Source organism: Sciurus vulgaris (assembly GCF_902686455.1).
Source record: "Sciurus vulgaris genome assembly, chromosome: 15".
Classification (NCBI taxonomy): Eukaryota; Metazoa; Chordata; class Mammalia; order Rodentia; family Sciuridae; genus Sciurus; species Sciurus vulgaris.
Window position 1 is genome coordinate 64445195 of NC_136476.1, and position 26940 is coordinate 64472134.

Below are 26940 nucleotides of genomic sequence, written 5' to 3' on the forward strand. Positions count from 1 at the left end.
GGACATATTCTGAAGAGCCAGCTCATTAAGCAAGCTTTTGAAGGGTGTGCGCTGCAGAGCAGTTTCCTGTTATTTGGTTAATGGTTGACCTAGTTCTATTGCCATATGCTTCCTGGAACGCATTCTAATATAAAGTATGTGTTAAAGCAAGACTAGGATAATAGCAGGAAAGTCAAAGCCTTTCTGAAGCAGAGACCATATTAATGCTGGCCCAGTGAAGGCAGAATAGTGGATGGATGGAAAATGAAAAGACTTTGCTTCTCATGGCCATGTTGCCTAGTTTTGATTTTAATCCTTATGTTTCATCCAGTTCATTTGGAGGAGTTGCATTTTCCCAGAATCCCTTGCACGTAGGCCTGTAACATTAGTTCATTTATGGTGCACGGGAGGCCAAGTTTGGTGTTCAATACACCAAGTAAAATTTTCACTGCAAGAAAAGATTGGATTAAGCTTGGCTAATGGCAGGTGGTTGTGTTTTTGTATTATTATTTTTATATTGTATGCAAGGGATTAGTAAATCTTTTTGTCTGCAGTTTGGATGGAGTCCAGAGCTAAGACTGAGGCTCCTTTGACTTATTTATCATTTTACCTGGAATCAAGCAGCTCTGGCTTGTTCATTTAGATGGATGGGGAGCCCACACAAGTCATAGGGACTGGTGAGCAAACTTTGCACCAGACATACAGTGTTTGTTTAAGCAGCTTCAGAATGTGAAGAATCTGTGGGTCTAGCCTGCTAATTGCTGGATATTTGGGTGGCAGTGGAGGAAGTTGTTCTGTTCTCTTCATTGCTCATAAAAAACGTGTTTGAGGAACCTCAAGTGTTTGTGTGGCGGCAGAAGGGTGGACAGCCCCTTTTAAAAATCACTGTAAAATTGCGGTGTGGGCAGTGATTCCTAAACCTGGTTGATCTTCAGCGTTAATTCTGAGAACTTAGAAACAAAAAGGAAAGGGATTTATTAAAAATGGACTTTTAAGTTCCACCACAGGAGAGGGATTCCTTAGGGTTAGGGTGGGAGCTTAGAAGGTGTGTTTTTAGAAGCCAGATGTAGGAGCCACTGGCCTTGAGTACAGTTTCATTAAGCAAGGGAGGAAGAAGCAGCCACTGTGCTTGAGTGGCTTACATGCAGGAAGGAGGAAAAGGAAGAGTTGCTGTCAGAACTTGATATTTGTAGCTAGTAATAATTGGAGCTGCAGAATAGGCTTTCGTCTTTTCTTCCCCAGGAATTTAGTACCTTTAGGGCACCTTAAGGGTACTGTATACTGAGTGATTTAAATTTGGGAAATGTCATCGCAGTGGCAGGCTACTTACCATGCTCCACTACCATTGCCCCCATCCTCCTCTGCCCTCTTCCTTGTCTCCCACCGTAGAACCGATGTCAGCAGAATATTTGTCACTCATCAGTTATATTGGATGCAGTTTTTTCAAATTAATACATGTGATAAAAATAAGGGGAAGTTGTTGTATTGTTTGTTTCTAAATACAAAGAAATTGCTCCTGATTTACAAACGAAGTAAATTTTTTTTTATATTAATGATAAGGAGATGCACTTGTTGACCAGACTCGCTCCATATGGCTTCCTGCATGGCCTGGTTTGAAGCTGTTGCCTCTGATATTAGGCCACTGCTAACTGACCTATTTTTTAATCAGAGGGACCTTCGCGACAGGCTCAACATGATCTGGGTTCTCATAAGTATGCCTGATAAGTAGTTGTATTGGTTAGTTCAGCGAGTAGCCGACTGAACCAGCTTACTAGACCTTTCCTCAAAGGTTAAGAAGTAACTTGGAAAGATGAAGATTTCAGTTTCAAAGCAGTGGATATGGTCAACATAGCTTTCTAGAATGTGTTCTGCATTAATCTCAACCAAAAGGAAAATGACCCTGTTGCAAAATTTAACAGACACTTTGACTTCCTGAGAAAATGCAGGGAGTCATTTCTGTATTATTGCCTATCCCTGAAATAACTACCACTACTACCTGTAAAACACCCTTCTGACACTGAAGAGAGTATCTCTATAGAGTACACATTATCAAGAGAATTTGATCTTTCTCCACATTGTATTCTAACTGTAAATGTCTCATCAGGCAAGAAGAATGTTATTTCAGAAATAAAAGAGAAGAAGCAAATGTGTAGAAAGAAAAAAGGGAGTTGAGGAAATTGTCTGATTGCCAGACATATTTTAGTGACAGAAGCAGTGGTCACGACCCAAGAACTCATGCTCATGTCCTTGGCATGCTTAGAAGCTCCAAGAAGGGAGTATAGTCTCTTTAAAGTTATTTTAAGGAGTTGGACACTACCTACTAGGGCTCTAATGCTTACCCAAGTTAAGAGGTTGAAGTGCCTCCAAGGCTTTAAGTAGCAGCTGACCATGTGGTCTTGTTAACTCTGAGATGTTGCTGAGTGACTCAGAGCACTGTGGCAAACGATTCTGTCCTGTTCCAGCTGCCCCAGCAGAAATCAGCATTAGGTCACTGTTTGGGCAGATGGTGCAGAGCCCATGCCACCATCAGGACTTTAGAACAAGGACAACCTGAAATGGCTGTCCTGCACACGGGATGACGTGGAGGACCCGCCTGCTGCCTAAGCGTCCATTTCCTACTCTACCCTATCCCCTGTCCTCACATAAACCACTTGGAGAGGAGAAGACTCATGTTCTCATCATCATTTGCTCTTTGACCGTTTCCTCATCTGGATAGATGGAGACTTTTGTTTTCTGCAGGAAAAGGTAAAGTGTGCTCAAGGTAACCTGAACAGTGTATAATGCAAGAGGAAACTTGTAACCAAGAGGTGGGTTTACTGGTCTTAGCATGATGGAGGTAGCAGCTGCCTTATGACTCATGAGCACTCCTGGTTGAGTGAAAAATGGGGTGCGGGTGGGGTGGTCAGAAGGTGGTTGGGATGGTTGCCTCGCTAGACCACTCTCTAAACTTTCTCTGTCTTTTCATGACTCCAGCCTGTTTACGTAAATCCAAAATTATTTTGAAACTTGAAGTGTCTTTCTGTTCAGTCGTGTGAATGTGCTGCCTATTTCGAAAGTTGATAATGACTCAAGGGTATCCAGCTCTCAGGATTCAAGCCACTGCATGTTGGCAATGATACTGGATCCCGGTTTTAAAAATAAAATGCCGGGATGCCGCCTCGAGGATCCAGACATAGACTGTGAGCACATTCTACATCTTGATCCCCAAATACACAGCAGTGACAGCTACAAAAAAAGTAGAAGGGAGACATAAGATCTGGAAGGAAAGGCGTTACTGTCCTCTGTAGTGGACACAAATTCAGTCATTATGGACCCTTGAAATCCTCCCATCCAACCCCTTCATTCTGCAGCTCTGGAAAGGCTTAAGTGATTTGTCCAAAGTCCATAATGTTGGAAGTTAGTTAGGGAAGCCTGAAATGGAATCCCAGCTTCCTGCCTTGGCGATCCATGCTTATTCCACTATAGCCGTGTTGGCAGATCGCTTCTATTTCTTGTGCCAATTTTGATTGATTGGTGGAGACTGCCTGGAGCTCCACTTTGAGGATTCTGGGCCTTGTCTAGGCTTGTTGGAAGAGAGTGTGGAGATCAAGCAGAGAAGCCTGCAGTAGGCGGGAGAGGGTAAGTGACAGGCGATGGCACTTCCCCATACTTGCTGTCCCTTACAATTATGTGATTTAAAATCACAGATTTACTCCCTACCAAAGCACTTTCTCACTCGGTGTTCATGAAGACATCCTCTCCCCACACGTTTTCAAATAAAGAAGAGAATATTTAGTCAAGAGGCAGAGAATCTCCTTCAGAAGAGTTTATCCAGGTGACTTCTCCAGGGCAACTGGGTGTTAGGTAGCGGTTTGGACCAGCATTGGGGTTCCAGCCTGGGCTCGGTCCATGAGCCTGAAGAGTTCTCTGTGCACTGTTGCTGAGGGTCCCTCGAGTCCCTGTTGCCGGCTGTCTCTGCTGTGTTGTCCACTTAACTTTTTACCGCCTGCACCCTGCAAGGACTGTCTCCCAAATTCTCTCCCTCTGTAGATGGAGTAAGAAAAGGTTCACAGAGGTCAGAATTGCCCAGGGGAACACAGGGCCACACCAGAACCCTGGTTCCCTGATTATCACCAATCCAAGGTATTTCCCGAGAGGTTACCTATCAGTGACCACGATTTTGAAACTAGAAACAACCTTGGAGGTTATTTAATTGCTTTTTATATCCAGAGAAATTGAATCCAAGAACATTGAAGGGATTTGCCCAAGGTGACTAAGTTGTTAGGTTTCACAAAACCTCTCTGGATCTTGCCAAGCCCATATTGTACATGTTTTTTTCCCCCTTCCTCTCTCTCTTTTCCTTGTTTATTGTAATGAGACAAATGAACTGTTGTTCATCAAGAAATTCACAGGGAGTATGACTGCCTTGCAACATGTTAGAATTTATAGATTTTATACTGTCAGATTGACGGAACTGTCATTGAGGAGAACTTTTGGGGTTTCTCCTAACATAGTTTAGTAAATTTAGAAAGAAAACCTTTGGTTATAAATTTCTTTGTAATGTGACCCTCACAAGGTGTTAAATATAATTTTGGAACCCTAAATGTGTTAAAGAGTGCTGTGAACTTGTTTGCTTAGCACAATGCTAGGTACCTCATAGGGATATGAAGCACCTGCCACCAGCGCTCTGTTGTGCTTATCTCTCATGTACGAACTGACAGTATCCTGCCTTGAATAGGGTTCGTGTTTAGCTGGGAGGGAGCTCTGTTTCACAGGTAGAGCAATCTGCTAATGTCTGATTTGAGATGAGTGCTATTGATAACAAGAGAAAAGGCCACTGTCATTTCCAATTCAGATGCCTCCATTTTTCCCTCTTATCCGGGTCTGGAGAACAGAATTGGGGCTGTTCTATTTTTTTTTTTTTTTTTTTTTGGGGGGGGGTTGGTATCGATCCTGAGCTTCAGACGGCTCCTCTAAGGTAAGGTGCTATTGCCTCTTTGCAATGGCTGCTTCTTGTCTATGGTTCTTGCCTGTGGTTTCTCCACACCATATTAGCCTAAGTGATGTTGGTCAAAAGATTGTGAACCGGGCTCTTCGGAGGTAGGCCAGGTGGGCCACCTTGGAGCGTGTGCCCTCTGATGAAACATTGCCTTTTTGATAGTGCCACCACTTACAAAATCATTAATAAAAATGTTTCCCTTGTTCCTTTTGGAACCTCCTCCTAACCTTGAGCCTTTATTTTGGAAGGTGATGGTGTAATTTCTACACAAAACCGGGGAACAAACCATTCTTAATTCCTTTTCCTGCTAGTGAGTTGTTTCGGCAGAATGATCCCCTCTCACTTTAACAAAAAGATTCTCTTTCTAGCTTAAAATATTCCGGATGTGCTTTAACTTGCCTTGGGGTCATAGCACATGTCTTCTAGGACTGATGAGTCTTGTCAGTTGCCCCAGGGTGAGAACTTTAATAAGCAAATTGCACACACCTGGTTTTGCAAAATATTGGCCTAATGGGGCACTGAGGTGGAAGTCGGCACATCTACTCCCCGAGTACACACCCTTCCTCCCCACCCCTTTTTAAAGGGAGTCCTCAGAAATTGCTGCCTCCCCATTTATCTTGTAAAACTTTCCTGTCTCCTTGCTCCCCTGTGCTCTGGTGGCTCAGAGGGTTGTGATCATTAACGAGCTCAGGTTGTGGCTGCCGCCACTGCCGTCTTTTGGATTTGAAAGTCACGCCAGCGATGGTATGCGGTGAACATGCGGGGGAGTCTGGTTAAAAGGGAACAGGGCTGGAGAACTCTCTTTGTCAGACTGTGCATTCCCTGGCTCTTCTCTTTGATTTGTGGCTACTGTTGGTGTTTATACAACTTGCTCAGGTTCTTCTTGGTAAAAACAAAACAAAACAAAAAAGACAACCTGTTTCCCCGTTATTGAATGCTGGACCCCAGGGTTCTTGTTTTTTACTTTTATTCATTCATTCAACCGTTTATTTATTGTGGGATTGGGTATTGACACCAGAGCCTTGTGATTGGAACCTAGGCAAATGCTCTGCCACTGAGCTACATCCCCAGCCTTCTCAAACGCTTACTGAGCATTTGACTCCTTCTCAGGCTTTGTGCTAAACGTCGGCTTCACAGGAGTGAAAGACCTAGACCCTGCTTTGCAGAGGCTCGTAATCTAGCATTTACCTTGGCACATGTCAGCATGTGTAACCTATTGCTGCACCTAGAAGTGCTGTGTTGTAATGCATTTTCTTTGGCTTCTGTGCTCTCTCTAACTGCTGAAGATCATCTACCTCCCCACCCTCCCTGCCAAAGCTGTTGGGATGTCTTTCTTGTCATCCATGTTTTTTTTTTTTTAGACCTGCTGATTTATCTAGGTGATCAGGATATAGGATGGCTACCCTAAGAAGCTGCAGGCCACATATGCATATCCAGGCCAGCTAATGGGTGTGTTTGATGCATGGGAGAGTTTCATGTGTGGTACTGGAGCTTGATTCCACATTGATCTCAGATTCCATCTGTAATCCTCCTAATGTGCCCACAGGATTCCTGGACTGGACTTTTTCTCCATTGGTTAACTCCTGTGTCCCCTAGGGTGATATTCTGCCCCAAAATTTATAAATTCTGGTGATAGAATTTAGTTTTTTTGCAGTTCTTTTTATTTCCTATTTATTTATTTATTTTTGGTACCAGGGATTGAACCCAATGGCACTTAACCCCTGACCCACATCCCCAGCCCTTTTTATTTTTTATTTTGAGGCAGGGCCTCACTAAGTTGCTTAGGACCTTGCTAAATTGCTCAGGGTGACTTTGAACTTGTGATCCTCCTGCCTCAGCCTCCTGAGCCACTGGGATTATAGGCATGTGCACGGTGCCCAGCTAGAATTTAGTTATTTTTGGCCACAAAAGTTATAGGCTTTGTTGGCCATGACCAGGTGATGTGTGATTTCACTCTTCCAATCTGTTGTCAGTCTACCATTTGTTTATATGGACCTCAATTCTAAACCCAGCAATACCCGGAGTACCCTTTCCAGGAACACTGGTTTGGTGTTTCCAGACATCTTTAGAAAAAGTCTTTCATGTCCTTGTAGAGTTCTTTTGGGCATATAGACAGTCAACACATAAAGTATCGTACCCGCTTCTCTGCAGCTCTTTATATCCACAACTGGAGTTTTTCTATTTGTGTATCATGGAGCTGTGCTTAAATACATTTATTGTGAGGCATATGTATATATATTCCCCACTTGTACCGATGCACTTATGCATAGCATGGAAGAATGTCAGGTTAGCCCAATGTGGCAAGGTCAGAGGGCATATGCTGTGATAAGGAATTCTAGAGGTCATTCCCTGCCTTTGTCCTCTGCACTAAGCTCATGTCACTTCTATCATGCTGTGACATGAAACAATATTGCTTGGTAGGGAATGCATGAGGGACTCCCGTTATTCATTACCATGAGATTACTGCCTTCTCTTGCCTGGAAACTTGCCAGCCATGGTGAACAAAGAGATGACCCAAGCAACTTTCTCACCTTTATTCTTGAGGACTAAATGGCATCCTTAAAAATCTGATAGTTTCCTCTGTACCCCCGTGGTTAAGTAAAGTATAAGACAGGATTTCTTATTTCTTTTTTCTTTTTTTAACGAAGAATGTGGTTAATACAGGAAATCAAGATTTGTAGCCAATTTTGTGAGAATTAGTAAAAAGTCAAAGGTAGAACAGAAAGTATATCTGGCTGAAGAAATGAGATGATTGATTTCTAGGAAGCGAGAGATTGTTTGGTATATTCACAGTATTGAAGAAGAGTTCTTCCTGGAACAAAAGTACGGAAAAAATAACAAAAAGAGGCAAAGAGGAAAATGCATCTCCCTGCTCCCCAAATTCTGAACATTTCTTGAATTCTCAGACTTTTTTCAAAATCTTAACACTGAATTCCAAAATAATATTTATTCATGTCCGTGTCTTTTTCCCTGAGTTATCTGTGTCCCCTGAAAGTTTGAAAACAAGTGACTTTTTTCTCATCTCTGTTGGCGGAGACACACACAATGGGTCGCCTTTCGCCTTCTCTGTGGAAAGAATGGAAACATAGCCAGCAGCCAGAGGACCTCCATACGGACTGACATTCCTCGTTTCTGCTTTTGAAGTTAAGATGGTCACGAGAGAGAGAAATATTTTCGGTTCCAAGCCTAAGAAAAGGACATTCCTTTTAGTCTTGGCACTCTTGTTTTCATGGTGTTGATTTATTTCAGAATCATCCTCAGTCCCATTAATAAATCACATCTGAAAATCAAATCACTTTTGCAAGTTCTTCCCCTCTCCTTGCCCTTGATTATAGAAAAGGTGGCGTTTTCCTCGGATTCCTCTGAAGTAGCTTAGGGTATATTTTCCTGGCATTTCCCCCCCTCTGGATGGATTCCCATTGTTGATCAAGCACATTCAAGAACGTTTTCCAAAGAGTCCTGGGAGACCCATCCATGCATTCTCTTCTGTTAAACAAAGCAAAAATTAAAAAAAAAAAAAAAAAAAAAAAAAAAAATTACAAAAAGAACTTTAGCTTTTCACCTTGCTGTAAAGAAGGAAATCTCAGAGGAATCATTTTCCTTTCAGGAAAATTGGGGTTTTTAGGTTAAATTCCACATTATACAAATCCCCTAATGACAGAGAACCTATGCAATCAACAATGTTCCTTCAAAACATATTTCTCTGTTGAAAGAAGAGGGAGTTCCATTTGAGGTGGTTGATTAAGACATGAAGGAAAGGTCTGAAATTGGTGGTGGACGAAGGTCACTGGTAGAACTAATGGACCATTTGAAAATTATTAGCAGCTGGTTTAATAGAGTTTTAATAACTACAGCTGTGTGAGAAAATTCAAGCACACGGTATCCAAAATGTTCCCTTTGAGGTCCTTTTCTCCTTGTTCCCTAATAATCCTGGCATCCTTTGAACAAAAGAGCAACTGGGATTGAAGATTAGATAGCAGTATATATGAACATGTAATACAAGATTCATTAGCTTTGAGTTTTTGACCTTTGTCGTTTTTTTTTTTTTTTTAAATTCTGGCATCATTAAGCCCCACCCACAAGCTGCACTTTCCCCTGTCCCACCTAATAACATTACAACCTCAATGCCGTCCAGGTGTTGGAGAATTTCAGCGACTTCTCTTTCTCTTCACTTACATTATTCTTAACAATTTTAATCATATCTAAGGATTTGTGAGGTTTAATTTGCTGTACTCCAAGGCCGTGGAGAAAAAGACAATTGGAAGAAATACCACACTTGATAAAACTTTTTTTTTCTTTTTCAAAACATCGTCAGTTTTTGATTTCATGCAATGTAATAGAAGAATAATTTGCATAGATCTTTACCTTCATGTCTGGAGGCACAAGCATATACACACACACAGACACAGACACACACATGTGTGCATGCATATATAAATAATTTTTGGTCTGCAAAGAAATATGCCTGTTTCCTTCATCTGTCATCTGTACCTTGCTAACCCAGAGGCTTGACAAGGAGGAGAAATGCAGAGAGCATTCCACTGTTAATGGATTCCACAGCCATGAGTCACCTTGGCCTCAGGCTTCTCGCCTCTGCCTCATCCTATTCCTGCTCTCAAAGTCAGAGTTCTGGATCTCCAGTTACTGACTTTTTGGAACTGAGGAAGAACTGGGGAGATGACACAGGTGACATAAAGCAAGAATCTTCTTGTATATTTCTAAGCAAATTCCTAAAATACTGTATCAAAGTATAAACATAACAGAGGCCAGGTTTAGATAAATCCATGGCTTACACTGATTTCAAAGTTCTTTCTGAGTTAGACCAAGGACTTTCAGTATACATTATGTAAAAGTATTCTCAACTACCCCACAAAGCAGAATCGTCTCTGTGGCTCACAGAGATCAAGCCACTTCCCCAAAATCACGACTGGTTGAATGCAGGACAGACACCCAAACCTTGTCTTCTGACCAGCCCTTTCCAGTGCACCATGGATGACTCACCCACAAATGACAAATGCTTTGTAGGTTTTTAAAGGAAGTTGAGGATATTCAGGGGACATCCTCTGACCTTGTGAGGATGTATCATCATGGAAGGAAATCACCGCGGTCTTCATAGAATCGTCCTCCGAGCAGGTGCTCAGAGGGCTTGCCATGGCTGGTGTAGAATAGGGGTGAAGGATGTAAAGGTTTGGGAGGACAGCATCTGCCCACCGCAGTAGTGCTTTCTTGTGCTGTTATGTCACTCAGCAGTGATGTATCCCAACTTGTCCCCAGACTGAAAGGTTTAGAGCAGCAGACTGATGGAGAAGGGCCTGGGTAATGCCACGGGTAATACTCAGAAAGGGTCAAAAGTTGTATTTTTAATCTTCATGTTGTGCGGTGGATCCAATTTTATTGTGATTCCTGCTTAGCCTATGAGAAATGTTATTCCTATTTAGCCTAAAAGAGATCAGAGGCTCAGAAGGGTTGAGTGACCTGCACAGGATTGTGAAGTGTCAAGACAGGGCTGTGGATGCAGGCCAATTGTGCTTTCCATTGTGCAGGGCTGTGAGATGATTGAGAAACATGATACTGTTATTTTTGGAGGACCAGAGAAGTCCCTGAAAGTAGAGGCTAAGAATTATTGGTGAGCCTATGTGCCCGAATCATTTTCATGTATTACATTTAATCCTTGTTGTAATCCCATGACACAGTACCATTTTTACCACTTCACAGGGGAGGAAATGGAAGCATGGAAAGGTTCTACAACTAACCAAGATCAGACAATTGTTTGGTGGCAAAGACTGGATGCAAAGACTGGATTCACACTCAGGCAGGTGGGCTCCAAGCCCATTCTCCTAACTGCCTTGCTGTTAGGCAGCCCAAGTGCCCAGGTGTCAAATTCAACACAACCTTTATTGGCTGAAGGTGTTATTCAGCTGGATCAGCTGTGGGGCCAGTTTACTCTAAAAATGACCAGTTTGATAGGGATAGGTAATTGAAGCATTGTGCTTTGAAAAAGACCTTTGTCTCTCAAAAGAGAGGTGGAGAAGATATAAAGATATTATTTCAATTAGTTCTGTAAGTCAATATGCAGACTTCCTTTTTGAATGAGAGGGATTCCTAACTTGTTGGTCTTTATCTTAGAAAATGTGAAGGTATTACAGGGCTGTAAGCACATCACCAGATGTGATTAGATTAGCATTTAAAAATCCTTCACTCCAGATGTTCAACTGCCTTAGGTGGCTATCTCAAGGTCAGAGCCAGTGAAAACTCTTGAAAAGTACTTTGTTCAAAGGACTCCTTCAAGGCTGTCTAGGTCTATGCTGTCTAACACCAGAGCCCTAAGCCTCAAGTGGCTATTGAGTACTTGAAAGGTGCCTGGTCCATATAGATAATGTTATTGTCAGTCTAAAATATACTGAATTTTGAAACTTATTAGGAAAAGAATGCAAAATATCTTATGAGTTTTTATATTGATTGTTAAAATAATATATTTGTGTATATTAGGCAAGATAGATTACTGAAATAGTTATACCTGTTTCAGGCTGCTAGAAAATTTAAAAGTGCATGTATGGCTGACGTTATATTTTTGTCTGACAGTGCTGATCTGGGTAATTTCCTTGATATCTAGTTAAATAGAAAATACATGGGAATGCAATTATCACGGGCTAAGCACCATCAATGAGCACCATCTGCTTCAGCTACTCCAACCTAAGGAATCATTGCCTCTTAGGTGATATTCTACACCTTTGTTGGCAGTGTTCTTCTTAAATTCAGTTAAGAGTTTTAAGTTTTCATCTATCACCAAAGAACAGACTGCTTTTAACATAGGTTTAAAAAAGTCAAACTCAGACCACATCTCATTAGTTCCTCTGGATGAGTCAGAGCGTGATGAGCTGGTTATTCGATGGAGTTCACTGAGAGCAAATGTCTGTCCTTTCTTCCTGCTAGTATCCTGGAGGTTTGACCCACCTCTTCACCCCCAGGCCATCTTCCCGGCCAAGGCCTACAGCCTCTCCTCCCTGGACACCTTCTGGGCTGCTGTGTTCGCTGCCTGTGTCCCACTCCCTCCCTGCCCCCAGAAGCCCTTCATAGTGCTGCCAAAATAATCTTGAGAGGGACACAGCTTTCATTATATCACATTCCCCTGATTGTGGGATGATAAGAGTCCCAGGTTGCTCTCCAAATGAAGGGAGGGAGGGGAGAATCTGACATGGGAGACTCCATAGATGTTATCTTCCTTAATCCTTTTGAGATGGGTATTTTTTTAGTCCCATTCTACAGGTCAGGAAGCAGTTCTGTATCTTGCCTGAGGTCAGGTGGTAAACTCCTGGAGCTGGATCTAACCTCCAGGTTAGATCCTTCTTTGCTAAAACCTATGCTCTTTCTGCTGATTCAGCCTGGCTGCCTAACTCTCAAGAATATTCATTACCAAACCCCCCACTCTAACTTAAACCACGGATGGCCTTTCTTTTCCCATCCGCCCTGGTTGTCACCACTCTCTCCACCTGTGGCCCCAGACACTCCACCATAACAATCATCATAGATGGTTCGGAATTCCTTATTCTCTAATTTTTTGATGTAGTCTTGTCCAGCTGTGTTTTAATTTCTGAGAAAAAGGCCATCCTGTTTATCCCCCTTACAGTTTTTTGTTGATCTCCCGTGCCTGGAGTCGTACCAGATGTCTGGTAGGCACTCAAAGTTCAATAAGTACGTGGTGTTGGCACACGGCAGCTGATCAATAAATATTTGGTTTTATCTCAATTGTAAAGGATGTTTGTTTGTTTTCTTTTTCTGAGGCAGGAGCTCCAGGTCAATGATTCCTTCTTCACCAGTCTAAATATGAGATGGAGCTGACCTTGGCAATGACGAGAAACTTTTAAGTCAGAGTCTTAGATTCCTCACCTAATCTCAGGATCTTGATGGTGGGATGAGGTCACCCTAGCTGGTATCCCATATTATCTCTAGAGGGTAATGGTCTCTATTGTTTCTTGCATTTCCTGGAGAGACATTTAGGATGATTCTGTATGTTTGGGGTTATAAGGTTAAATATACGCCCTATGGGGACAGCGCCTGTGCCCTCCCGGAGCCTCATGGGACAAAATTGAATGTTAGATGAGATGGTTGGTCAGCGGGTTGAGGGACTGGTTGAAGTTTGTCTTCAGATATGTGTTCCTGCTGGACCTTCTTTGTCTAGCAGGACTTGCCTGCTACTGTCTGAAGATTGCTAGCAAAGCGTTTACATTTGGTCCCTTTGTTAATAGGCAGTTGGTGTTCCATGGTCTGCCCTGGCTGTGGCTCATGTTCACGTGCCCACATTCTCGGGTGGACTCATATTCATTATTTAAACACCAAAGTGATCACATTCCCACGTGTTCCCTAAAATGTGAGCTGACTTGTTAGCCAACCACTTGTAGACCTAAGGGTTTTTTAAGAGACAGTTTAGCTTTTTCTGATTTCTCTGAAAACACTTAAACTTTAAAACTACTTTTCAGTTTCTAAAACCCACATAATCCTAAAACATATACAAACATTATAGAAGCTGGATTTTAGACAAAGTAGAAGTTCTTTTCAACTTCATGTTCAGTGAAGACTACTGTTCATGGTTTGGGGCATACAACTTCCAGTTGTTTTCCTGTATTTGGAAAGTAGCATTTTATTATCATTTGATCAGACTCTGTACTCTATTTTGCACTTAAGAGTTCCTTCAGGAGAAGTGTGGGTTTTGGTATGCAGGCGCAGAATCTGGATGCTTGAGGTTTCTTCACTGTGGTGACAGGAGAACTTGGTCTGCACTGTGTTGAATCTTGGCCATCTGTGACCTCATTCTACTTTAATATGTGGCTCTTTAAAGACCTGTTTTTTAAAAGTAAATCCATAGAAATAAACTGTTTGGAGACCAGTTAGTTCTTTTCAACCCTGATGTTTCTCATCTTTAAAATACACCAGTCTTCTGGAATGCAGTAATGTTTTATGAGTGAAAATTGGATTTTGTAAAGACACTCTTTGTTTGAAATGTCATTGTCAGAGGCAGCAATGGTGCAAGGAACATGGTAATGTGCACAAGGATATCAGAACAGGGGGACGAAGGCAGAACATATCATTAGGTCCCCAATGCCGAACCTGCCAGGGAGTCTTAGGATGGCATTGGGATGAAGGGAGATGACCTGTGCTTGAGAACAGAGGACAAGACCTGCAGAAGGGCCCTGCTTATCTGCCCTCCAGTAGCCTCCAGCCCCCAGCCAGGCCTCTGCTTTGTGGCCAGATGGGACTGAGGCTAAAGCCTTTTTCTAATTCTGATCCTCAGCGTCTCCACCAACCCCCTCTCCACGCTTCTCCTCCACATACACGCAAACACATCAGCCCATCAACTCAGCAGTATTATTAATGTTTGATTCTTTATTTCCTCAGTGCTAAAATACTGCCCCCCACCCCACATTCAGACGTTTCTTAAAAGGGAGACTTGTTAAAATCAGAGTTGATTTTGAGTGTGCATGAAGTTTACACTTTCTGTCTATTGTTAAACTAGATCTTATAATAAATTTGTTTCCAAATGGTGGAAGAACAAAATATAAGTCTGGACTCTGGCTACAGCTGGGGTTAAACAGTGCACAATCGCAGCTTCCAGGATCTAATAATGCAGTATGGGAGATAAGTAGACAGTGCGGTGTGAATAATGCTTGGGAAGTTCAGAGACACCTAGGAGGGGTCTCAACTCTGCCTGGTGGTGCCAGACAAGGCTTTGTAGAAAAGGTGGTACTCAACTGGGGATACTTCTGCCTCACCAGGAGACATTTTACAGTGTCTTTAGAGAAACATGTTGATAGTACTGGGGGAATGGGTCAGGATGAAGGGAGGTATCTGGGGAAAGGAGTTCTTCAAAGGAAAATGTGAGCTGTAGTGCAGAATGGCACCTAGATAGTGGTTAAGTAAGGTTTCAAAAGAAAGGTGTCCTATAATTGGCCCTAAGAAGTTTGTTCCTGACTTTGAAGAGTTTGTTTTAGCAGAATTTGTTTTAGTTACAAAAGGCAAGATGTGGAGGATCCAGGAAGTAAGGGATGTGAAAACTGTTTGCGAAAAGGAGGAATTAATGGTAATTGTATGTGCCAGAAACTATGGCAGATGCTGCTTTATGTTCAATATCCAGAATATTCCATACAATGACCCTGTGAAATATGGATTAGTCTGCATAGAAGAGGAAATAGAGGTTTAGAGATTTAAAATAGTTTGTCAAGGGTTTATATAGCTCATAAGTCATGGAGTTGGAATTCAACCCAAGGTAGCTTGGCTTGAAGATACCTTGACTCCACCTGTACCTGTATTACAGGGAAGAAGATAGGCCAGGGAGTCTCACGTGTGTGTCTATGTACATGTGTTTGTGTGTTTTCTTGATGGATTAGACTTTAAGATGGTAATGACTTAAGTAGGCAAAGAGAAATTGAAAATGCAGAAGTGATGACTATTAGGTGGGCTCCCTTGTGAGGTAGTAGAGAGCCCAATTTAAAGTCTCAGCCTTAGATGTTGGGATGTGGGAGTGTGCCTTCCATTATGGTCAATAAGAGGGAAATGATGGGTATCTGTGGAGATGCGTAAGGCAAAGCCAGACAGTAAACTGACACCTCTTTTCTTCTCAGACATAATGGAGAATGGGTGACAGAGTTAACTATGTGAATATCAGATTACTGAGTAGAGTTGAGGCTGAATCTGTTGGGATACCCACCTAAGGATGTACAAAGAGAATTTGGGAGAAAGCATACATTGAAGATAGTTTTAGGGTTGAGATTTTTCCAGATGGTACGAGGGAAAATTAATGAGGTGGGTTTCATAATATGAACTCATTTGCAGATTTCTCTCCACCTGCTTCAGTTCCTTTAAGAAGATAGAAGGTAACTGTTCTTTTCATGGAAATTTAAAGACTTCTAAATGTATGAGTAGAGCAACTTGTTGATTGAGAAGTAGTGACAGACAGATATAATCAAATAAATATTATCTTCATGAACTTAGGTCTAGAGTGGTAAAATCACTGGATACAGACCAGCTGAGATCATTGACTTAATTATACCTGAAAGAATCCCAGACAGGGTAGCAAAAGGAATGTCATGGTATGAAGAACAGTGAAAATTCTTTGTGACACAAAGTAAGGAAGTAAAATTCATTGATGACCAGTCTCTTGCCAAATCACTTCAGTTGCTTTACATTTGATAATTGTTTTAAAATGTTAAAGTCATAAAATCTTGTTGAAAAAATTTCAGATCATTAGGCAGAAGATTAGTTGTACCGATACCCAGATAATCTCTTTTCCCAGTACTTCTCTCTCTCTCTCTCTCTCTCTTTTTTTTTTTCTTGTGTAAATGCATTGGCTAGTATTTCTGCAATAATGTTAATAGTAATCATTGTTGTCTGGTTTTTATTTCAGTTTTTCTAGTTTTATCATTAAGTATGATGCTGGGTTTATCTTAAATTTCATCAAATGCTGTTTAGGCTCTTCTGTATTGATCAGTTCTTTTTCTCTTTTGATCTTTTAATATAGTAAAGTATTGATCAGTTTTGTGTTGAAACACTGCCTTCCTGCAGTCAGCCCACTTGGTTGTGGAGTGATACTTTCTTTAATGAGCACCAGGATTTTATTTTGAATTTTTGCTTCAAAATTTATAAGTGACATTGGTTTCCTCCTCCTCCCACTCTTCTCTTCTGCCTGTTTTTAGAAGTAATTGTTATCTGTGTTATACTCTTTTGAAACATTTGTAATAATCTTATTCTTTAGGCTAGACAGCTTAGAAAGCATCTGATTGACTAATTCCTTGAAGTCTTTTAAAACTCTGTTGTTGTTAGGTAAGCCGTTTTTCCTAGTCTTCTTTTGGTGTGTGTGTGTTTTTTCCCTCTTGGATTAATTTTGGTAATACATGTTTCTGGACAATTATTTATTACATTAGGTTTGCAAATATTGCCACATTAGGCATAGTAACTTAAAAATTATATCTACTTTGCTTTTCATTTATGGATATTTTCTGCTTATCCTTAAATTTCTGTATTTGTCCCCCCTCCTTTTTTTAAATTAGGCTAACTAGTTATTTTTGTTTATATAGCATTACTTTTTAAAATATAAATGGTTACTGCGACAGTTTTATTATTATTTGATATTTTTATTCCTGATTTTCTTTTCTTTTCTTTTTATATGTATATGTGCCAGGAATTGAATGCAGGGGCACTTAACCACGAAGCCACATCCCAGCCTTTTTATATTTTATTTAGAGACAGGGTCTTGCTAAGTTGCTGAGACTGGTTTTGAATTCATGACCCTCCTTCCTCAGTCTCCCAAACCACTGGGATTACAGGTGTGGGTCACTGTGCCCAGCACTGATTTTCTATCTTTATCATAATTAAATCCTTTGTTCTTTATACCTGAGTTAGATGTTTTGATTCATTTAATCATTTCTTGATGAATAATAAGATATTACTTTTTGATTTACAGTTTTCAGAGTTATGAAATTTCCTCTAAGTACCACGTTTATCAAAAAAATTATATTCTTTTGTGACTTTTGTTTTTGTGAGGGAGAAGATTGAACCCAGGGGTGCTCTATTGCGGAGCTGCATCCCCAGCCCTCCTTATTTTGAGAAAGGGTCTCACAAAGCATCCTAGGCTTACCTTGAGTTTGATCCTTTTGCCTCAGCCTCCTGTGCCACTGGGCTTACAGGTGTGTGCCACTGGGCTTGGATAATATGTAATATTTTAAAAATCATGTTTTGCAGTTGAAATTTTGTGATTATCCCAGAAATCACTTATGAGAATAGTAAAAAATTTTCCAAGTATTTGGAAATTTATTTCCCCCTTTTCTTCTAGCTTTATTGGATTGTAAGTAAAAATTACAGATTTTTTTCTACTTGTAATTTATTATCTTTTAATTCCGTCGTTAAAGACTTTTGTAAACCTCTATGGGCACTTGAAAACTTTTGTAAATGTCTCCACAGGTGCTTGAAAAAAATGAAAATGTTTTCTATTTCCAGGATATAGAATTTGAGATGTATCTCTTAATTCTACTTTATTAATTATATTAATTATATCTTCAGTTCTCTTTCTTCATTTGGTCTGCTAAATGCTTATGTCTATTTCTCATATCTGTTACCATATTTTTCCTGTATTTATTTAGTGCCCTTAGGGGTGTATAAGGGTGTATAAATTTTCGTAACAAATCTTCATTGTGAGTTATGCATTTTTGGTTATTAAATGTTCATCTTCATCATCTTAAAAGCTCTTTGTATCTTGAATTTAACCATGATAATATTAATCATGAGCCCTTCTTTCTCTCGCTTGATGTATCTTTGGTCATATTAATACATTCAAACTTTTTGGGTCATTTGGCTATATGTGTGTCTCAGAAACAAAATGCAATTAGAGTTTGCTTTTAATCCCCTCTGGGGATATTTTCCAAAGGAGGAGTTATCCAATTCACATTTATTGATATAACATATACACTTAGTTGTAATTAATTGTATGCATTCTTTTACATTTCTGTGTAATTTCCTTTTTCTTCTGCCTTCTACTACAGGATCTGTGTTTTCTTTGATTTCCTCGCTCTAGCAATTAAAAGCGGTATAGTCTGTTTTTAGTTTTATTACTAATTAAATTTTTAAGTTTAATTAACGTGCATATCCCTCTGTTTGGAGTTTTCTTAACTCAGGAGTGAAACAATGCCAAGTGTTTTTCTTGTCCTGCTACGGAGGTGAAGACAACAGCCCATGCAGCTGTTGCTTTACCTCACCTTTTCATTTTGTTGTTATGCTGAAAGATTTTTCCCCAATTCTGTAGACTTTTATGGTTACTATGAATTTTTTGTTATTATATTATTACACTCAGAGGATTATAATTTTGTTCTGTAGGTATTAAGACTGAGTCCGTCTTAGTTCTGAGTGTAAGTGGTTTTGGTGCGCAGGGCCTTTGCTTCCCTGTAAATTCTGTCTGGGCTCATGATTTTGAACCTTCTGGGTTGGATCTATCATGCGTCGATGAGTAGATCTGAAGAAGAGTGACTTAGGATCTGCATTCCTTGACTATGCTGGTTGGAAACTGCCTTTTTCTTTTATGCATGGTTGGGAATTTAGTTGGGGACTGAATTCTTGGGTCTTGTCCTCTCGTTCTCAATTCTGTGTAGATACTGCTTCACTGTTTTCTGTCATTGACTGTTCCTGTGAAAAACCCAGAGGCCACCTGACTTTTCCCCCTATGATGGAATGATTTTTTAATGCCTTGATGTGAGTTGAACCCAGTGTCTGTCCTGAAATCCTGTAACTTCACCAGGATGTTTCAATTTTGATGATTCCGTCTTTCTTACTTCTTCACGGAACGTCGGCTATGCCGTCATTTCAACTATTGTCTATCATGGATGTGAGCGTCTTTCGTTTTGCCTTGCTGTCTGCTTCTAGAATACTTTTATCTGTGTGCTGGATCTCTGTGTTCAGACCTTATCTGTCATCTTCTCTACCTGCTTTCATCTTCTTGTCCTTTCTCCTCTGCATTTTGTGCAGTTTTTGAAGACTGTTTTCCACATCATCGACTTTGTTTTTGGTGTGTGGATTGTACCTCTTACAACTTTAATATATTTATTAGTTCTACAATGAGACTATTTTTGTCATCAGTTTCTTTCTTCAACTGCCAGCTCCCCTTTCATCTGATTCTGATGTCTTATCATCGTATCTTTGATCTCTCCTTCCATAGAATCTCTGTTAATTGTTGTATATAATCTCTTTCTGAGTCCTGTTCTTTCAAACTTGATTGCTTGGTCTTTTCCATGTCTTTTCTCTCTGTTACCATCCCGAGTTTCTTTCTTCCTAACTTGTCTTTGGGATATAATGGTTAGGTTAGAGCTCGCTCTCATTCTCGGCCCTAGATAATGAAGTTGGTCATCTCTTGAAATCTACCCCTCTACCCCTCTCTGTTCTCTCTCCAAAACCTGAGTGTGAGTCTCAGTGGCTTGCTTTGTTTGTGCAGCCCTTTAGCAGCTTGAGGGGTCTTGGTTGTGTTCCTGGGTGGGACTCAGTCAGTGAATTTTATCTGTGAACTCTGTGAATATAATTTTAAGTCCTGTGTTTGGTTTGAGGACTGTAGCGTTCTGAGTTCTGTTGGTTTGGGGTGGCCAAACTTTTTCCCTTTTCTTTCTATTTTTTTTTTTTTTTTCTCTCCTTTCCTTCATCCGTGCCTTTGCTTACAGTTTGAGACAATTAGCCCTCATTCTTTTCTGGAAGTTATTGGTTGGCTTGAAGTATATACATTTCTTGTGAGGGATTTCCAGACACCAGTGTGTATTCAGATGTTGGCCTTTACTTGGAGTTTAACTCTGCATCTTTGCTTTAGTGCAACAATCAAATGACCACTTGGAGCGTGGAAATATTTTCTGATAAGATTTTACTTGGCATGGAAGATTCCAGATCCTGAGGATTTAACCACCCCTTAGTATCTTATGAATAAAATACCCCGATCCTTTCCTCTGTAGATGGCCAGGTCCTCCTTCAGAACTCTCAAGGACACCCTGCCTGACCATTCTGAAGTTTTTGGGTTTTTTTTCAGAGTCACACTGTAGAGTTTACCTACTCATCTCATAACCAAATATTCTTTTTTTGTTTGTTTTTAAAATTCTTTTAAAAGTTTTTCTAATTAGCCATACATGACAGAATGCATTTTAACGTATCATACATAAATGGAATACAACTTCTCTTTTAAAAATATTTTTAATTGTATATGGATACAATACCTTTGTTTTATTTATCTTTATGTGGTGCTGAGAATTGAACCCAGTGCCTCACACATGCTAGGCAAGTGCTTCACCACTGAGCCACAACTCCAGCCCAAATGGAGTATGTACATGTTGTAGAATCATACCGGTTGTGTAATCATGTGTGTACATAGGCTGATAATGTCTGATTCATTGTACCCCCATGTCCCCTCCCTCCCTTCACTCCCCTCTGCTTAATCCAAACTACTTCTATTTTTTCCTAGCCCCCCTGACCCTTATTGTGAATTAGAATGTGCATGTCAGAGAAAACATTCAGCCTTTGGGTTTTTAGGATTGGCTTATTTCGCTTAGCATGATATTCTCCAGCTCCATCCATTTACCTGCAAATGCCATAATTTCATTTGTCTTTAAGGCTAAGTAATATTCCATTGTGCATATATAACACATTTTCTTTCTTTTTTTTGGGGGGGGAGGTACTGGGGATTGAACTCAGGGGCACTCAACCACTGAGCCACATTCCCAGCCCTATTTTGTATTTTGTTTAGAGACAAGGGTCTCACTGAGTTGCTTAGCACCTCACTTTTGCTGAGGCTGACTTTGAACTTTCATTCCTCCTGCCTCAGCCTCCCGAGCCGCTGGGATTATAGATGTGCGACACCATGCCTGGCACCACATTTTCTTTATCCATTCATCTGTTGAAGGCAATCTAGGTTGGTTCCATATTTTGGCTATTGTGAATTGAGTTGTTATAAGCATTGATGTGACTTTGTCACTGTAGTATGCTGATTTTAAGTCCTTTGGATATAAACTGAGGAGTGTATAGCTGGGTCAAATGGTTCCATTCCAAGTTTTCTGAGGACTCTCCATACTGCTTTCCATAATGGTTGCACCAATTTGCAGTCCCACCAGCAGTGTATGAGTGTACCTTTTCCCCACATCCTCCCCAACATTTATTGTTGTTTGTATAAGGAAGATGAATATGGGTATCAGCATTGGTTGGACCCAACATTTGTTCTTTTAAGGACAGCAATTGTCTTTTTTGAGTGTACTCTTAGTTCTGATGCTGGATTCTGCAACTTAGTATTTTCCCATTAATTGCTGAATAAGAAGTTAAATGTTTCCAAACGTTAGTCCTCTCATGCTCTCCAAGGACTGCATGGCTGTTACTGTGTTCATTCGATCAACAGCATTCGAAGTAGTGCTCCAGAGCAATGGAGAGGGGATGCCCTGTTCTAACTGGTGGTCTGTTTCCTACTGGAAGGAAAACTCGGATTTGGGTATAAAACCTCTGTGGGCATCGGATTTGCTGTGAGGGTGTGTTAGAACAGTTCCTTGGCCTCACCTCCAGAATTTCTGATTCAGGCCAGGGGTGGAACCTGAGAATTTGCCTTCTTCCCAATTTCTTGGGTAAGGCAGATAGATGTACCTCATCCAGGAAACAAGCTTTGAGAACCTCTGCCTTAAGGCATTAGGGTAAGTTAGAGATGCAGAATGTCAGTAAGAATATTATACATGAAGGAAGAACGTGAATAAACATGGAAATCTCATCTTCTCACCAGAATGGTAGTCGACTCTCGTAAGAGACCTGTAGGAAAATATTTAATAAGTTGATTCTCAGTTGTTCTGATACATTTATCAGCTTTTTATGTCCACCAAATGGATATAACAAACCACTAGGAATCAAGACAGATAAATAAAGGATAGAGCAGTGTTAGTCAATAAAGAAAACTTCCAAGTTGCTGTTGGTTTGACGGCAGTATATAATTTGAATAGAAACTGGCCATCAGCAAGGTCCTGGTACCACTGGTCTGAGCCACTTCTGGATGTGCCACAGGGAGGTTGGCTTTCTTGCCAGGCCTCTGTAGGACTGACTGCCCTTTCCCTTTCTGTTTTACGTGGAACTGACCCTGATATTCTCAGTTCCCCTTAAGGCTTATTCGGCCAGTCTCTGCAGTGATTTGTTGGCAGTGCACATTTTCCATAGGAAACAAGACGGTGTTTCTCATGGGGTAGATTTGGCAGGCATAGAACTACTCCATAACCTTGTTCTCATTCCATGAGGTTGGATTCTGAAGAAAGATAATTCAGTGTTATAGCTCTTGTTTTTCTTTGCATACCTTTGTCAGCAACTTTCAGTCTTCCAAATGTGTTTCCAAAGTATGAACGCCTGGCTTGCATACCTAAGAAGTTCTTTGAAGAGTCAAACTGCAGACAATGTATTTTGTACCTTTTCAGTTAATCTCCTAAGTGTGAATTCAGGGCAGAGGAAACACTGGGAGTTATTCTGGAATCTGCCTCCCCAGTGAAGAGATTTGCTTGTGACTGAGAATATATGAAGAATATATGAATAGTTATTGGCAATCTGAATAATACTTATGGAGTCTCCATACTGCTGAATTTCTTTCTCAGTTTAGGGAATTAGGCACCAGAGAATGTTCCAGAAGGACAGGCAGGTTACTTTTCTTGAGACCTCAGTTTCACTATTTTAAAAATGAAGATGTTGGACCAGCTTGGACTCTGGTCTTTAAGATCTCCTCTCCAGTGAACATTATGGGCGTATGGATGATTAACTTTAAGAGTGGGCTGTTCTCTTTGACTTAAGGAGAGCACAAGTAATATATTGTTTCGATGTTTTCCAGGGATGCAAAGGAGAGAAAACTGTACTCCTACCTGAATGTGTTAAACTGCCTGCCACTGAAAATGTTTTTACAGTTTTAATAGATAGGGGGAGAATCGTTCCTCAGCCTTTCCTGAATGCTTTGTAAACAAAAATTAAAAGGATTTGGGGAGGAAAGGTGACCAGATGGTCTCAAGGGTAGCTACAGGTGATGTCTCAGGTGTCAGATAGTCCGGGTAGCTTAACGCTGTGATATATATTTGGGTGGACCAGTGTAGTGGAATGAGGAGGAAGAGGAGGGTTGCCACTTAAATATCAAGAATAGGTGGGGACTTTCTAATGTTCTGGTGGTCAGCTAATCACTGTGGTGTGGCTCCATGAGTTGGAGTTGTGTAGCACCAAGATTTTGTTTTTCTCATTGTAGAGGTTTTCTGGAATTGCTCACATTCCTAAACTTTTGTGCAAATTGATTCCACTGGTTAATTTCTCCCAGAAAGCAGGCATGCATATAGGTGACCATTCATACCACAGATCTCATGTCATCAGGGCCAGATCTGCACTGGGCCCTGGGGATATAAGAGCAAAAAAGAACATGTTACTTGTTCTCTGAAGAGTGATTTCAAGTTGCCCGGGGCCCCGTCACTTTGAAAGAAGATAATTTTACACGTTGGAGAGAAGAAAATATGCATTGTTTTTCACAGAAATTTCAGCTGGAGGCCACTTGTTAAGTGTAGAACTTGACTATTTTTAATGACATTGGCCCTTACTCCCAAAGCCCACAGGATTGTCGGTGGTGCAAGGGCCCTTCCACTAGAGAAGGATACACCAGTCACCTGCCTTAATTGTAGATTCTTCTTGGAAGATTTTTGTCAACATACTGAAACCAGGAAAATAAAAATAAAAACTGATGATATCATTTGCATGAGGGCTGGTAAGATCAATTAGAGACATAGAGTTATAAATCTTAGAACTGGGAGAAAATGTATTGATTATCTGGACAGAAACTTACTAGCTAGGACCCCACCCCAGTAAGGGCTTATAAAAGCAGGTAGACTAAATGCAGAGACTGAAAATACCTAGGGATCACTTGTGAGGGGGTGTCCAGTTTCTGCATGATTGACATTTTGGGTAAGATAATTCTTTCTTAGGGGAGCTGTCCTATGCACCATAGAGTGCTTAGCAGCATCCCTGGCCTCTTCCCATTGGACATGATAGGTAAAATTATCTGCAGATATTGTCAGATGTCCCTGTGTTGGGGGAGATAGAAAATTTCCCTGGTCCCTACTTTGATAATACAGGATTAGTAGAAGAATTCAACTTTCATAACCAGTCTTGTCTTTTTCTTTTTGTGGTCAGTTAGAATCTTATCATTCAGAAGCTCTGATCCATTCATTTATTCACTCCTTCATTCATTCATTCAACTCATATTTACTGCGTACCTACTGAGTACACTGAGTATCCTGTCTTTAGGACAGTGATGGCAATTGGAACAAGACAGACAGACAACCCTCTCTTAGGGTGCTTATGTTCCAGTGGGAGGGAAAGACTAGAAAAGCAAGTGCTATGTCAACAAGGAAGGAAATAAAATGACCTAATGTGGTAAAGAGAAACTGTGGGTGTCGTTGTGGGAACGGGGCTCACTTTCACCAGGGATGATGTGAGAGGGAGTCTCTTGAAAGGTAGACCTTGAGAGCCTTACATTTTGAAGGTATCTTCATGAAGATTGGCATTGATATGTCTCTGAATCATAGTAAAAAGTAAGAGAATGAATTTAATAAGAAAAAAAAGTCTTAAAAATATGAGAAAGACACTTGTATAATGGGTCCTTATACCAAAAGGTTCAACACCCTGATCTGATCTCTTCATTTATCAAAATGATCAAAGTAAGGGCCTCAAAAGAATTGCTTACATTAAAGATGGCAGGCAGAGACGTCACACCTGCCGTCACTGGTTTTAGTGACCTGAGAACAAATTCTTTAATTGGCTGGATAGGCATTTCTGCACGACTTTTTTTGAACAACCCAGTAGTGAATAAGCTAAAATGCACAAGTTTGTTGGACTAAAGTGGGATTTTTTTTTTTTTTTTTCCTTTTACCTGTCCTACCCCACCTCATTCCCAGTAGTGCTGGGGATTGGACCCAGGGCCTCACGTATGCTAGGCAACGGCTCTACCACTGAGCTACATCCCTGGCCCCTAGAGTGGGATTTCTTCATTAACGATTTGTGGAATGTGGGGCTTGGCCAAGTACCTGAAAACTAGTGTTTTCACATAGTGATAAAGTCTGCAGTTGTGTTGACAGATAAGTGTCTAAGTTTTCTTTTTTCTTTTTTTTAAGAATAAACTTACTTGGTGAAAGTAGATTGGGAACTATAAGAGAAAACATTTTCCTGGCTGTCATTTTTTAAAAGAATCCTAATTCTTGGGTTCTGCCAGGCCCAAACTGTTAGTTTATTAATTTGTTGACACGAGGGTGGGAACATCAATGAATCTAAATAAGCCCGTGGGTTAGTTTGATAAGGAGAAAGGACAGCTTTCTAACGGCTTCTGCTATAGGTGAAGGCCAAGAGGAGGGGAACTAAAATCAGTCTCCTACTGTAGAGGACTTGGATGTGTTCATGGTCCATGTAGACCCAGATACCATTTGCCTTTCTGAAAAGCAGGCTGCTTAGGACTTTCATCTTGACAGGGTGAGGAGATGAAGAGCCATGATTTCAAAAGAGACAGGTAGACCCCCAGGTGCCAGGCTTAGGTAATCAGTATTGTCTGATTTAAGGAATTTGGAAGAATCATTGCATCAGGGCTTACCCCTTTTACCTGCAGACTCTGGTCACTCTCACAGGAAGGAAGTGATTTGTCATACTTTTTTTAAATTAAAAATTTTGTATTAATATATGTATATTTTTAATTGGCTCATAGTAGTTGTGCATATTTATGGAGTACAGTTTGGCATCTCAATGCACATAGATAATATGTAATGATCATATCAGAGTTGTGGTGTTTCTAGCCACAGTATATCATTTCTTTGTGGTAGCAACATTCAAAATCTTCCCTGTTAACTATCTGGAAATTTTCAATTAAATGTCAACCAGTTATCCCACTCCACTGTATATAATATTATAAATCATTCCTCTTAATGGTTGGCCTCAGCTTGCCTATCATGCACAAGGAGCTGGGTTCAATCCCCATCACCCCAAAATAATGGTAAAAGTTATTCCTCTTGTCCAGTTTCAACCCTGGGCCCATTAGCCACCCTCCCTCCATCCTTCCCAATCCACACTCTTCCCAGGCTCTGCTTACTGCTGTTCTATTTTCTTTGAGATCAGCTTCAGCTTCCACATGTAAGTTTAAACACATGGTATTTATCTTTCTGTGCCTGATTTACCTCACTTAACATGTGCTTCTGCTCTATCCATGTGCTTCTGCTGTAAATGGACTTGTCTGAATTCTTTGAATGATCCATGAGTGAGCAAGTCTCCCGAGAGATTAGATTGGGATTTTTGTGGGCTTTTCCCCAAATAAAAGAAGTTCCTCTGGCCAAGCTTTCTTAACACCCTCCACAAGCCAGCAGCTGTATACCCATTTTCCTCAACTACTGCTAGAGAACAAGGTAAGTTGTAAAGCTTCTGAATCAACCCTAGGATGGAGGCATGGCGTG

At 40.7% G+C, this 26940-nt stretch overlaps 1 protein-coding gene across 15 annotated transcripts in view; it reads left to right on the plus strand.

Annotated features, from left to right (window-relative positions):
- Positions 1-26940, plus strand: part of ZNF462 (zinc finger protein 462) — a 135828-nt gene that overhangs the window by 23268 nt on the left and 85620 nt on the right. Inside the window, exon 1 of one of the 15 annotated variants that reach the window (XM_079113338.1) lies at positions 20230-26892. The exons of the other annotated variants lie outside the window; for them this stretch is intronic. The gene's annotated coding sequence lies outside the window, so the exon portion shown is untranslated. Of the gene's footprint in view, positions 1-20229; positions 26893-26940 lie in introns of those variants that run through there. 15 annotated transcript variants of the gene reach the window in all.